The sequence below is a fragment of the Scomber japonicus genome, chromosome 21 (assembly GCF_027409825.1).
Source record: "Scomber japonicus isolate fScoJap1 chromosome 21, fScoJap1.pri, whole genome shotgun sequence".
In the NCBI taxonomy this organism is placed as follows: Eukaryota; Metazoa; Chordata; class Actinopteri; order Scombriformes; family Scombridae; genus Scomber; species Scomber japonicus.
In genome coordinates, this window is record NC_070598.1 from 16,885,427 (window position 1) to 16,898,091 (window position 12,665).

The following is a 12,665-nucleotide window of genomic DNA, read 5'->3' on the forward strand; positions in this document are numbered from 1 at the left end:
ACTAAGAGAGACAAAGTCTGAAATGATGGAAAACAGATGGTCATGTATCGATAGAATTTCCCAAACGCAGTGCTTGTCAATTACACAGCTCCTTGTATCGTGTTTTTACTGAAGGCGCCTTTCAAACTGTCGGCTTAATATTAAGTGGCTTGGACAAGACGCAGGGTTCCTCTAAATGACATTTGATACGGTTATTGGTGCAATCGAATTATGTGACTTTAAAGTTTGCAATGAAGCGCAAAATGGCTAATTGTCCTCAACTCTGACATCAGCCGTCATTTGAGGCTCTGGCCCCCCCTGCCTGGCGTTGACCCCCTATGGGCCCCCTTGCCCGCTCTGCAAGCCAGGGCTCAGAAGCCAAGAGAGGTCAATGACTCCACCAAATCGCCCTTGATTACTAGAGACATTAGGTAATCGATTAGAAAACATTAAGTGACTTTGAATAAACAAAGCGGCTCCTGATAGTCACTATGAGGCTAAATCACTCCACCGCCAAATACATGGCTCATTCACAAAAAGGATAGAGGTGTGTGAGAAGTTTTTTTTTGTGTGGGGTTTTTAATGTGACATCTGCGCTTCTTTACGCACACATTTCAAAAAATATAAATATAAATATTACAATATATAAATAGAATTGGCCTATAGATTTTTTATACAGTTTTAATTTAGCAGTTTTACAATTTAATTTAGTTTGAATGATTTTTTTTGGTTCCATTTTTCAACCAAGCGTGGATTTATTAACAAAAAAAGAAACAATGTGTGTGAGCTGTGACAACGTTTATCAGAAATCATTGTTGTCCTGCAGTCACCTATCAAGCACTGAGGTCTGTCAATGTCATGGTTTTGTGTATCCTCAAATATATGGAAAAAAAGAGCGGATTAAAATTGTGTTAATGTTTCCCCACCTCGGTTAATGCAGTTTATTTTCCAGTTTTAGTCTCTCTCTCTCTCTCTCTCTCTCTCTCTCTCTCTCTCTCTCTCTCTCTCTCTCTCTCTCTCTCTCTCTCTCTCTCCGTGTCTCTCTCCTTCCTTGCATCCTCTGCAGTCAGCCAGGGGGGGAGTGTCGCCCCGGGCCAAACATATGCTTCTTTCCATTGCACTAATCCAAATGCAGCGTGGAGGAATAATTGCTCGAGTGGCCGTGGCTTCGCAGGGGCTTTGTCCCTCACTGGCTCCCGTCAGCCAGGCACACGCCATTTCAATCAACTCTCTCTCTCTCTCTCTTTCTCTCTTTCTCTCTCTCTGTATCAAACCCCAGACCTTTTATCAAACCAGACCCTCACGCTTGATGGACGCAGCCACATCCCTTAAAATGTTTTTTTTTTCTTTCTAAATCCCTCCTTCATGCTGTTGTTGTGTCAGGTCATCATATTTGGAACACCATCTTCATTAATATTGACACCTCTGCTCGTTTGGCAGGCTTTATTGACAAAACGGTAGAATACAAATTAAAGTGACTTTTTGGTGACTTTCGTTAGCGCGTAAGAGTATTTTAGGTTTTTAAAAATATAGGTTCAGCATTATCCAAGCCAAGAAGGGAAAATCATCTCGGCCATTCAACAAGAAAGTTGACGTACCTAATTTTTTATAACTTCATATGATTTCTGCAGAGCTATTAATTTAATATGCTGTACGAAAAAGACAAAAATGAAGTGAGAAATTACAAAGTTTAGAGAGTCTAGGAAGTCTAAAACGACTCCTGGTATAATACTCAATAATAATAATAATAATATTAATAATAATAATAATTGTTCTTTCCTTCTATTATTATTCATTTTAATAATAATAATAATAATAATAATAATAATAATAAAGCATTATTATCTATCTTATATATATTATTTTTATTTGTTATTTGTGTACATACACGTACTCCCATTTCTCATATAGAAGGGTTTGTAAAAGTAAATGTTTGTAAATGTAAATCAAATTAAATCAGAATTAACAACAAAATTGACATCAAAGACATTAAGAGAAGTGCTGGTGTATAGAAGCAGGTGTGCATACAGGTCTTGTCATCTATGTGCCACTTTGTTATCTCACTTTAAATGCTTGATATCATTAAGAAAGGTTACTTGATAAGGGAACAAAATGTTTTCTTGTGATGAATTCACTAATATTCACGGTTCCTTCAGCAAAATACGTCAAGTTAAATTAAAGTATATCGGCATGTGTTGTGTCCTGTACACACACACACACACACACACACACACACACACACACACACACACACACACACACACACACACACACACACACATAGCCTACACACATAGCCTACACACACCCGGAGCTTTGACACCCTGTGTCACCCTTATTATCTGTGAATCAACGATGAAAAATCACTCTAGTAAAATGTAGCATTTGCTAGGAAATCACATATTTCCACGGATAAGGCGTAGAATAAGACAGAGGGAGAGGTGGGGGTAGGGGTGGCAGCGGAGAGCCGTGGATGTCTGACTGAATTAATAGACATGATAATTTCACACTATTTCATAGTGAGCTATCTGTTCCATCACAGCAAAATAAAAGGGTCACTGCGCAGCTGTGGCAAACCCCAAGCGTTATTATGAAGTTTGATGATAGACCCCCCCCCCCCTTTCCTTTCTTTTTTTCCTCTCTTTTTTTCTTCTCCCTGGTACTTTGCTTCAGGCCAGCAATAGCTCGAGGCCACGCCGGTGCCTCCCCATGATAAAGGACTTATACTCTGTCTGTGCGCAAAGAAAGCCGCAGCAGCTTCCCTCTCTCCCGAACCTAATCAACTCACTGGCTTGGCCCTTTAACGATTGGTATACACCCCCCGCCTCTCTCTCTCTCTCTCTCTCTCTCTCTCTCTCTCTCTCTCTCTCTCTCTCTCTCTCTCTCTTTCTCTATTTTTCTTTTTCTCTCCCCCTTCTCTCTCTCTCTCTCTCTCTCTCTCTCTCTCTCTCTCTCTCTCTCTCCCTCTCTCTCTCTCTCTCTCTCCCTGTCTCTCTTTCTGTCTGCGGGTTACTGCACATTTTTGGGTTTTTTATTTATTCATCATACCGCCCAATATCCAAACGCATTTATCTATTATTATTATTTTTATTATTGTTATTACTATTATTATTATTACTATTATTATTATTATTATTATTATTATTATTATTATACACATGAATAATATTAGAGGGAAGAACAATATTATTATAATATAATGACAGTATACGATGTATTAAGTATAATGGAGTCTGGTGTCATTCATAACAGCATCCACTTTTTTCATGAAGTTGCTAACTTATGGACTCCTTTTGATGGCTGTGTACTTCTTTATCCAGCAGCTAAATAACCAAAGTGTGAAGAACTTTGCGTCCAATTTCATGTCAGCGGGTTGTTTACAGGATCTGAAGACAGGCGATGGTATTTTTCGTTCCCCCGACTCAAAACTGTTTGTCTTCTGAATTTACCGCTGAAATGTATGGAGAAATGAGACACATAATATGGACCTGCTCCCCCCTGCAGCGGTCCAGGTTGATAGGGACCTAAAACTCTAATACCGCGTGATAGGGTCTATTCTGTCCATATGGGTCTGCTTCTGCCTTCAGGTCAGTCAGTTTTAACTTCATCCAGCAGGGACAAAAAACACTTAATGCACTGACTACAATATTTATTTTAAGATCTAAAAGGAGAGAGGACTGATGTTTGGTGCTTAACTCCCACAAATACCACTATTTCTTTTTTTGGAAACTTCGGAAACAACTTGGCTTTTGGTTCTTTGGGTATTCCGAGGATTTTTTTAATATTAAAAAAGAACATAAAGTGCCAAAAACAAACGTCCACTAAGTAAATTCAACTTAATTTCTGTTCTCCTGTTGTGTGGGCAATAAGAGATAAATATGTTAGATGGAACATAAACATAATTATCAATTTCTCACTTATTGATTTCATTTTCCAGCTTTAAATCTTTGTCACATAATTGATTGACTTTGCTATTGTAACATTACACAGTGAAGAGTGACAGTGGGGGTAGAAGGGTGGGCTAGGGGGTGGTGGGGGTGTTTCTCTGACATATGACAAAGGTCATGAGCCAGTTTAAAGCCCACACTCCTATGAGCACATGATTTCTAAACCTTTGGAGCTATACTATTGTAGAAGCTGACCTTAATAGTATTTATATAGAGATGTTCTTTGTGTATGTATGAAAAAAATGAGGCTACGTGCACTGAACCAATTCAAGACATAACACAAGTTGAAACTATGAATGGATAACTTCCCCAACTTTAGCGAAAAAATGGGTTTTACCTGCAGAATCATCCCTTGAATGAAAAAGGGATTTTGAAAATGATCTAACATATTGATCATTTTTCTGCCAAGCTCAATTCACCTGTTTTCAATATCTACTTTTTTTTTTTTTTTTTTACCATGACAAAGAATTGCAAGGTTTCTTTGTTTAGCTTAGAATTTCACACATAACAGAGTGGAAAACCATTTCGAAATAGCATTTAGACTATTGTTCCATGTGAAAGTCTCTACTGAAAGCAAAACTAATAGGAATCATTTTTTGGTAGTTTAACAGCACTTAAAGGTGGCTGATGATTCAATAAACTCACCAGGAGGCCATTTAAAAAAAAAATAAAAAATCAATGAATGAAATAGGTTAAAAATCACCTTAAATGTTTAGTTATACAATGTTATTGGTGTTGGTGCATGACACGCTACTAAAGCAAACACAGTCAAGAGCATTTTCCACAACAGCTGACAATCCTTTATTTTGGCAATATTACTATTACGTGCATAAAAAAATGACACAAAACCTATCTGGTTATGATTTTCAGTCTTTTGGGTGCAATAAAGATTAGGTAAAATTACTATGCCTGAGGTTAGGGTTAAAAGTTTTGGTCATGGTTAGTGGAGGATAGAGTCCAAAATGCATAAAAACTTTAAACCCCCTCCCCCTCCACCATCTCCAACAGAAAATATTATCTTTACTCAGAAAGTTCTGTTTCATTGCTGATATCTCAACTAATGGCAATAACAACACAGTGCTCTGGAAACATACTGGGATACAAATCTAATCCTGAAATCACTTTGAAAACCAAGCACAAACATGGCTGATCACGAAGCCTTAAAGTAGTCTTAAAACAGATAAGTGATGAAATGTAATAATCTCCCTCCTCTTGTGACTGATGACTTGACTTGGTGACTCAAACACAAATGCCCCATGAAGCAGACACTATATCTTGTACCATGTTTGTCTTCAAATAACACGGATTATTTCAAACTGCTATTAACTGAAATTGTGAAAAATCAAAATTGTAATTGTATTGTATGTTTTTCTGTATGTCATTTTTCAGTGGATTCTGTGAGCGGCTGATAATAATGTGATAACTTTACAGCCACATGATTAGCTTAAAGAAGAGGCTTGTATGGTTGAGAGAGTTTAGGGAGCTTGGTCTGGCCTCTCGGAGCCTGTGAAGAAATGGTTTTGATCTTACCACAGGCTAAACACTGCCAACAGGACTTGACATTGCAGAACAATTTCCCAATTACCTTTTGACATGCATATTGACACAAATGCGCAAAACTGTAATTTTCTCTCTGAATTTGTTAGCTTGAGGGGCTCACTTTCATGCCAGTGGATTGTCAGATGTGCTGCTCTCTCTCTCTCTCTCTCTCTCTCTCTCTCTCTCTCTCTCTCTCTCTCTCTCTCTCTCTCTCTCTCTCTCTCTCTCTCTCTCTCTCCAGTAGTCTTCTATGTGAGTGTCCAGAAAAAGGATTCCCTCCTGACAGCTGGTAAAATGGAAAAGATCATTTTCAAAATGGAGGAGAAAAACGTGAGCACTTTAATGAGGTTTCATTCACAAGAAGTGTATTTTTTGTTGTTTAAAAAAAAAAAAAAGTATATCTATTTGTAGTCCATTGTAAGTCTGTGTTTACCATTTACAACTAAATATATTTTTTTAAATGTCTCGCTTCATCGCTGTTGGAACCTTCATAGATGTAAATGTGATGTGATGGTTTCCTCTGATAAACAAGTTTTATTTAATACTTCTGAACACTTGTGTGGCAAAAACCTCAACCTTTTTCAATAAACTTTGCAAATCTCACAAACATGTTGTCTCTCCATTGTCAATCTCAAGGTTCTGGCCAAACTCAACATGCCAGTTGACACTGAAATGCCATAATCACTGGGATGTTTTCTTGCATTTGAGATGTCCAGGCAGCGAGGAGAGGAGAGAGGACGATGGCCATGTCATCATGAGCTTGTCATCGTGTTTGCCTTGATTGGCACATGCTAGGCCAGATTACAGGAGCTGGTGTTGATGGAGGGTTACCCTGAGACTCCCAGCCGCCTTCTATCAGGAACCCCCGAAAACTGGGTCAGACTTGGGCTTGGCTCTGCCCCGAGCCCCTTTACCCCAGCTTTGGTCCGACTGCAAGTGCTAGCGGAAAGGAGGATCAAGCCTCGGGCCTCGGATGAAGGCCAAATCCCAATCCAGTGCTTCAGCTCTCCTACAGTACACATAGCCAAAAATGAGTCACATATATGTGTAGACTTCTAAAAGTAAGAGACATATGGTTTTGAACCAACTTAAAGTGATAATTGATTACACCTTTCACTTTCTTGTCTTAGACTGTGGCATCTTATGTTTTTCATGCTTTTCATTCATTTCAAATAAACTGCTGTATATTATAAGCAAACAAAGCAGTTAACTGTCTGAAATCTGAAATTTGAAGTTTAGCACAGTACCAGCCTTGTGCCCTTTACAACTTCCTGATTTTGTTGCAACTCTTTCATTGAAAACAACTCCTTTGGTTGTCTTCAGATGGTGAATGATAAATGTGAAGAAAAAAGGGGGAATAAACAAACCATAACAGAAGAGGTTAAGTTGATTTGAACCTGTAATGTTCAAGTATATGGGCACGCATGTTGAGCCTTCATGACAGCCGGTTCCTGACCTGCCAAAATGTTTATACAACACATGTTCAAAAGAAAAGAAAAAGAAGTGAGGTTTTGACATTATAGAGTAAATAAATGGGTCAAATATAGAATAAAGGCAACTTTGTTTGGTGGTGAAATCAAGTGGCATTTCATATAAAGTTCTCACTGGTCTTATTGGAAGACCACATTAATGACTGTGGTGACAGCGGGTGGAGTTTGACATTAGAGTGACATTCAACAACAAGTCATTTAAAGCAGTGCAACATAAGCAAAGATATAGTTAACTACAAAAAGTATTGTGAACCTCTTAGATGGAACCTGAATAAATGAATCATTTTCCTAACCTTAGTCCTGAAGAACTTGCAAAGCAGATGCAAATGAGAAAATGTAAATGCAACCTATGTGGATTCACTATTGGCATCCTCTTTATCTCCTTCCATGGCCCTGGTGCACATTTTCAAAGTGTGTAACCCAAATGAGCTCCGTCTTCTTTCAGTAGTCACTTAAATTAAAGCAGCCACAACTAAGGGCTGGGGCTGAACGCCAAAGCTTTGCAGTGGCAGCACCGTGTTTAACACAAGTTCCATTAAAAAGAGCCCATTACTACTACTGAAGGAAACGATGCCCGGGGCCTCTCTAAAGTGTTGCGAAAACCTCATTGATAATTAAATGTTGGTTACCCCCGGTATGCATCGCTCCCGCACTTTGCTTACCAATCAAACCTCCACCCACCACTGCTGCCATTCGCTCCCTCTCCTCAGTGTTTATCAAGGAATCATACAGCCCTCTAATAGGTGCCAATTAGAACCAATGGGGGCTCTGGGGTTAATTATTCCCAACACATTATTTGATTGAGTGTATTTAGAGCAGTACAGTGCCAGGGAAAAAAATGGTGACAGGGGCAGCAGTAGATAACGCCTTAGTCTTTGTTGATATACACTCTCAGTCACGGGCAGATAGTGACAGACACATGCATTGCTGACGTGCACACACAACACACACGCACACACACACATTTCCAAATCTTGTTCCTAAGCAGGTAAAAAGAACTTTGCTCCTCCTCCTACACCATCAGAAGTGTACTCTGAATTTGACACTGTGGTATAGGTTATATGCCCTGTGCAAAATGATACAAAAATGGAGGAAAAGGTCTCATGTTGCTCCTCCCCCGTTTCAAAACCACTGCCAATTGATTTGATTAGGATCCACACATCATGGTATTCAAAGTTCACACTTTGCATGCTTGGGCTCATAACGGCTCTTGTTGATCTCCCACAAGGTAGCGTGAGAATACAGACTGTGATTAAAAGGGCAAGTTATTAATAATTTGTATTGTTGAATAATCTCTCTCCCCCTAAATAACAAATGTATTCGATTTTCACCGCTGAAGCCAACAAACCGAAAACAACAACCAGTGAAAAAAAAAATCATTATCTCTTTTGCAGGTTCTTTCAAGTGCAACATGGAACATATCGCCCTGGATGTGAAGAGGGAGAAACAAATGTGGACTCAGGCAGCTCTCCTTGAACAGCTAATGCTGGCAGGAGAAGAAAGTAGAGAAAGAGGAAGGCAAGAAAAAGTATATACACATGATGAGCGGTAGGTATCGGATTAATACTGGGCAAGGAGATAATAATCATCATGCCCAAATAGTGTCTCTCCTCAGTCACATTGCAAAGAAGCAAAGACATAAAAGTAAGTTGAGAATGAAGCTTTTGACAGCTTAATGGATCGCTGTAGGCCCATCTGTTTCACTGCATATAGAGAAATGGTGGGGTTTTGATTTGGGTGTTGAAACTGTTACCACTGTCACTGTAAACAATAATTGTCAAACATATTTACCCCGCAATCACTTTAGCAGATGTTCCGCTTTTTGTTTCAAGCAGCTTTTTTGTGTGTTGTATCTCCCCTCTGCAGACACACCACATGCCCCACCACCACCACCACCACCACCGCCACTGCTGCTGCACCCCCAACTAGAATATTGAGCAGGTATTTGTAAAAGGTGCTCCAGGGCACAGAGTGCGAGGGATTGGGTGGGGAGAGGGGAGGAGAAGTGAGAGGGGAGGAGGGAAAGGGAGAGAGAGAGAGGGAGAGGGAGAGAGAAGGAGGGAGGAAGAGATTATCTGGGCCCTTCATCAGCGGTTCAGCCCCCACCGCCCCCCCCCCCCCCCCTCCTCCTCCTGCTCCTGCCCATCGTAGAGCCCTGAGGGCCCGGGGAGGCGGCCCCGTGCCTCGCAGCCATGCAACCTCTTTATCACTCTAATCTGTTAATTGTAGGCGCTCAATTGGCACATGGTGGCTTTTTATTAGAGCCTCCCAACATATAGACAGAGAATGTAGAAAAGCTGGTGTGGCCCTTTTCTTTTCTGTTATACTCCTTGTGTCTACATTTGAAGAGGAAGTAAACAACACTCTGTACTAAGTGTTCTTTATTTAGCAGGACTCAAAGTGTACTGGGACTCATCAGGGTTTGCCCTTTAAAAACGGTTTTAAAATTAATCCAATTAATTTGCATTTGAATAAACTTGCAAATTGAGTAGAAATGCCACAATAACATAAGTATGCATGATGTATCTAACATATTACAAGTATTTAGACTATTTCAAATGAGTGACACAATGTATCTCTCTCTTGTTTCTTTCACTCCCTGATGTTTCAGTCTCACAATGGAGGTTTGGCTCTTTAAAAGGAGAATGAATGCAGAGATGATCCCTCTCTGGAGGCAAGTGATCAGTAGATCAGATCTCAGGTGTTCAGCCCTCTTTCTCATGCTCCTTCTGCTCCTCCTGCTGCCTTTGTGTAGCTTGTTACAGTTAGCTGATCCCCCTCCTCTGAAGGGGACGACCGGTGGATGGGCCAGAGGTCTCCCTCCTGTCCCGTCCAGGCTTGTCTGTGGTGACTACCTCCCCCACAATCCCCGGCAATTTCTCTGCCTCCGTCTTTTGTCAGACTTGTGGTTTGTCTCATTGAGATGTCTGAGACGTCCACAGGTCTATTTGAAAAATAACAAGGGGTAGGGGATTATCTTAGTCTGTCCAGGTGAAATGTACACAGACATGAATGCACTCCTCACACACATTCAATGCTTCCTTTGGCCAAAACAGTGTGTGTTTGTTGTCAAAAGACTGATTAGGAAAAAGACCCCTCTCAGCTGGCTCTCCCAGGCCCTCAAAAAAGGTCAACAGCAGCTAAATTCTGATAAATTAGTGTTTTTTTGTATGCAAACATTAATCTCTATATCAGCATTCCACCAAAAAGCGTCTGTTAAATGGCCGTGACTAATTTACAGTATAGTCAAATTGTGTGCCTCAAAAGAAGACAGCAATTTTTTATTCAAATTGAATGAAATGTTTTTACATAGATTGCGCGAAGGGAACCAAATTACTTGCAAAGGAGTTGAAATTCAAAGGCGGTTTGCATATTTTTGTAGGGCCACAGCTCAGAAGTTTGTTTTCCAGTTTCAAAGGTGTACATGGTACGCCTGGTGATTGATGCTTTAAAATGTTTGATGTCAAAGTACCAAAGGAGGATGGGAGGGGTGGGGTGAGGGAGGGGTGGGGTGAGGAGTGGTGGTGGGGGGGTGGCATTATACTTTCAACAAAGTTTTACCTCATGAATCCCACAGTGAAATGCAGGCCTGCAACTTGGTGACAGAACAATGGAGTACGGAGTGAGCGATTTATGACTGGCTATTAACAACTCCTGCTTTCAGGCCCCCATACTGCAAACAGGTGTTTTACGAGCCCGCCCCCAAACTGACACATGTCCTGCTGTTTATTTCCAGCAACTTTCAGAGTTTCCATTTCAACTCCTAACCAAGGGTTAAAAAAATTAAACAGCTCAGTGGATCTCAGTGTCAAATCACATGGTTTATACTTTCTTCCTGTTTGGCTTCATTTTTGCCTGAGTCAGAAAAACAAAAACTCCCGAAAAGAAACACTGGTATCCTTATAGATGAATGATGAATATTCGCCTTGTTATCCCTGACTAAGCCTTTTCTTTATACTGTTTTTTTTGTTACCACAGAAGCAGAAGAATTATTGATGCAAGAACATTAAAACTTCTATTATAGGCATAAAAGACATGACTCTTTGTAAATTGCAAGTACCAACTGATTTAAGCATAAATATGTCAGACTCACAATCAGCATCACATCAGTTATGCCACCAACAAAGCCACCCGATGTCCTGAGAGAAAGCATCATGATAACAAATTGGATTTGGACAGGCAGAGATTCAATTTGTTTAACGTGTTTAATTTTTCGCAGGCAGGAGAGAGTTTTGGCTCCTAGTTCAATGGAGGCTTTGTGTGTGTGTGAAGAGCTTTAGAAGAAGATGAACTTTTAGGAGAATAGATTTGTGACTGTGCATGTCTTAGCGCTCAGCCTAGTACAGCATGTTCGAGCACGGATTTGAGATGAGTATCTGATTCAAGTCTATGTCCGCACATGTACTTGGGTTTTCAAATGAGTGTGTTTTAATTGCACATTTTCAATGCATCCCTGCGTCTCAATGTGTGCTTCTTGCAGTAGAACTGTTTGTGTGTTTGAGCAAAGAAATTTTATTAGGAACTCTTAGCAGCCGTAACGCTTTCATCTTGATTCTGTGGCCTGGTCACAAGGACTCCATGTGGCAAACAACAGTGGGTATGATGCAGAACTAAACACACTGGGAATCTGTCTATTTTGGGTCAATTTGGCCACAGAGTGCAGCTGCAGAAATGACTTTCTGGGCCCTGGACGTTCCTCAATCCGATCCACTCATGGTCTGCACAGTTAAGGGTGTTATCATTAATTTGAGAGTGACTTCAAAATTCAAGGTACATTTATATTTTGGGCAGTCAGCTATGTTTGGGAGACTCCGGTGACCACTGCTAAATTGGCTTAAAAGACTATATTTGATTTCGGTCAGCTGATAATGAAGAGTGCAACAGTTTACAGAAAGTATACAGAAGAATTTTATGTTTTCTAAAGTTGATAATGTAGTTTTAAACATAAAGGATCTATTAAAGGTTTTCTTTTTTTTGTAAAACAGGAGTAATCTCTGGGAAAGGAGAGAGAGGATGTGAAGCGTTTCCTGAATGGATAAACTTTCAGGTTACGGTAGAAGACAGGGAGTAACTCTGCCATCCTGCATGGAGTGAAACTAATCTAATTCACTTTGAGGAATGTAAGTGGGCCAATGCATACAAGGTGTGAGGCGACGGCCGGTAAACAAAACTCTTGAAGGCTTTAATTAGAAACTGACACATATACAATATTCCTTTTGAAAAGCTAAATATAACCTACAATTGCTACCTTAGCAACTTTAGCAAATTACTGAGGTTTTGCTATAATTTCTGGGCTTGACACGTAAGTCACTGGAAGACTATTTATCCTGAAAACTCTAACCGATCTAAATGACGGATAGACCTGTTGGTTGACATTCACACAGAGGCGAGAGAGAACAATTTAGATCTACATGTAATTGCTTCAAAGGTGTCTGTGCTTGCTCCTATAATAATAATCTATATAATTGTCAACAGTCTACCGCTGCAGATTTTCTTGTTTCCTGTCATAGGAGGAGAAACAGGACTTTACAATGTCTATGTGCAGCCTGTGCGTAACAGGCTTAGACTAATTGTCTGTGTAGTGAAGCATTGGATGTTTCCTGTTGTGTTGACAGCTTTGTCATTGCCGGTCAAACTTTGCAGTGGGCTATACATGCCACGCTCCAGACCGCACTCCAGTTAAATAGCTTTTATTGGGTGACTTTTCGCC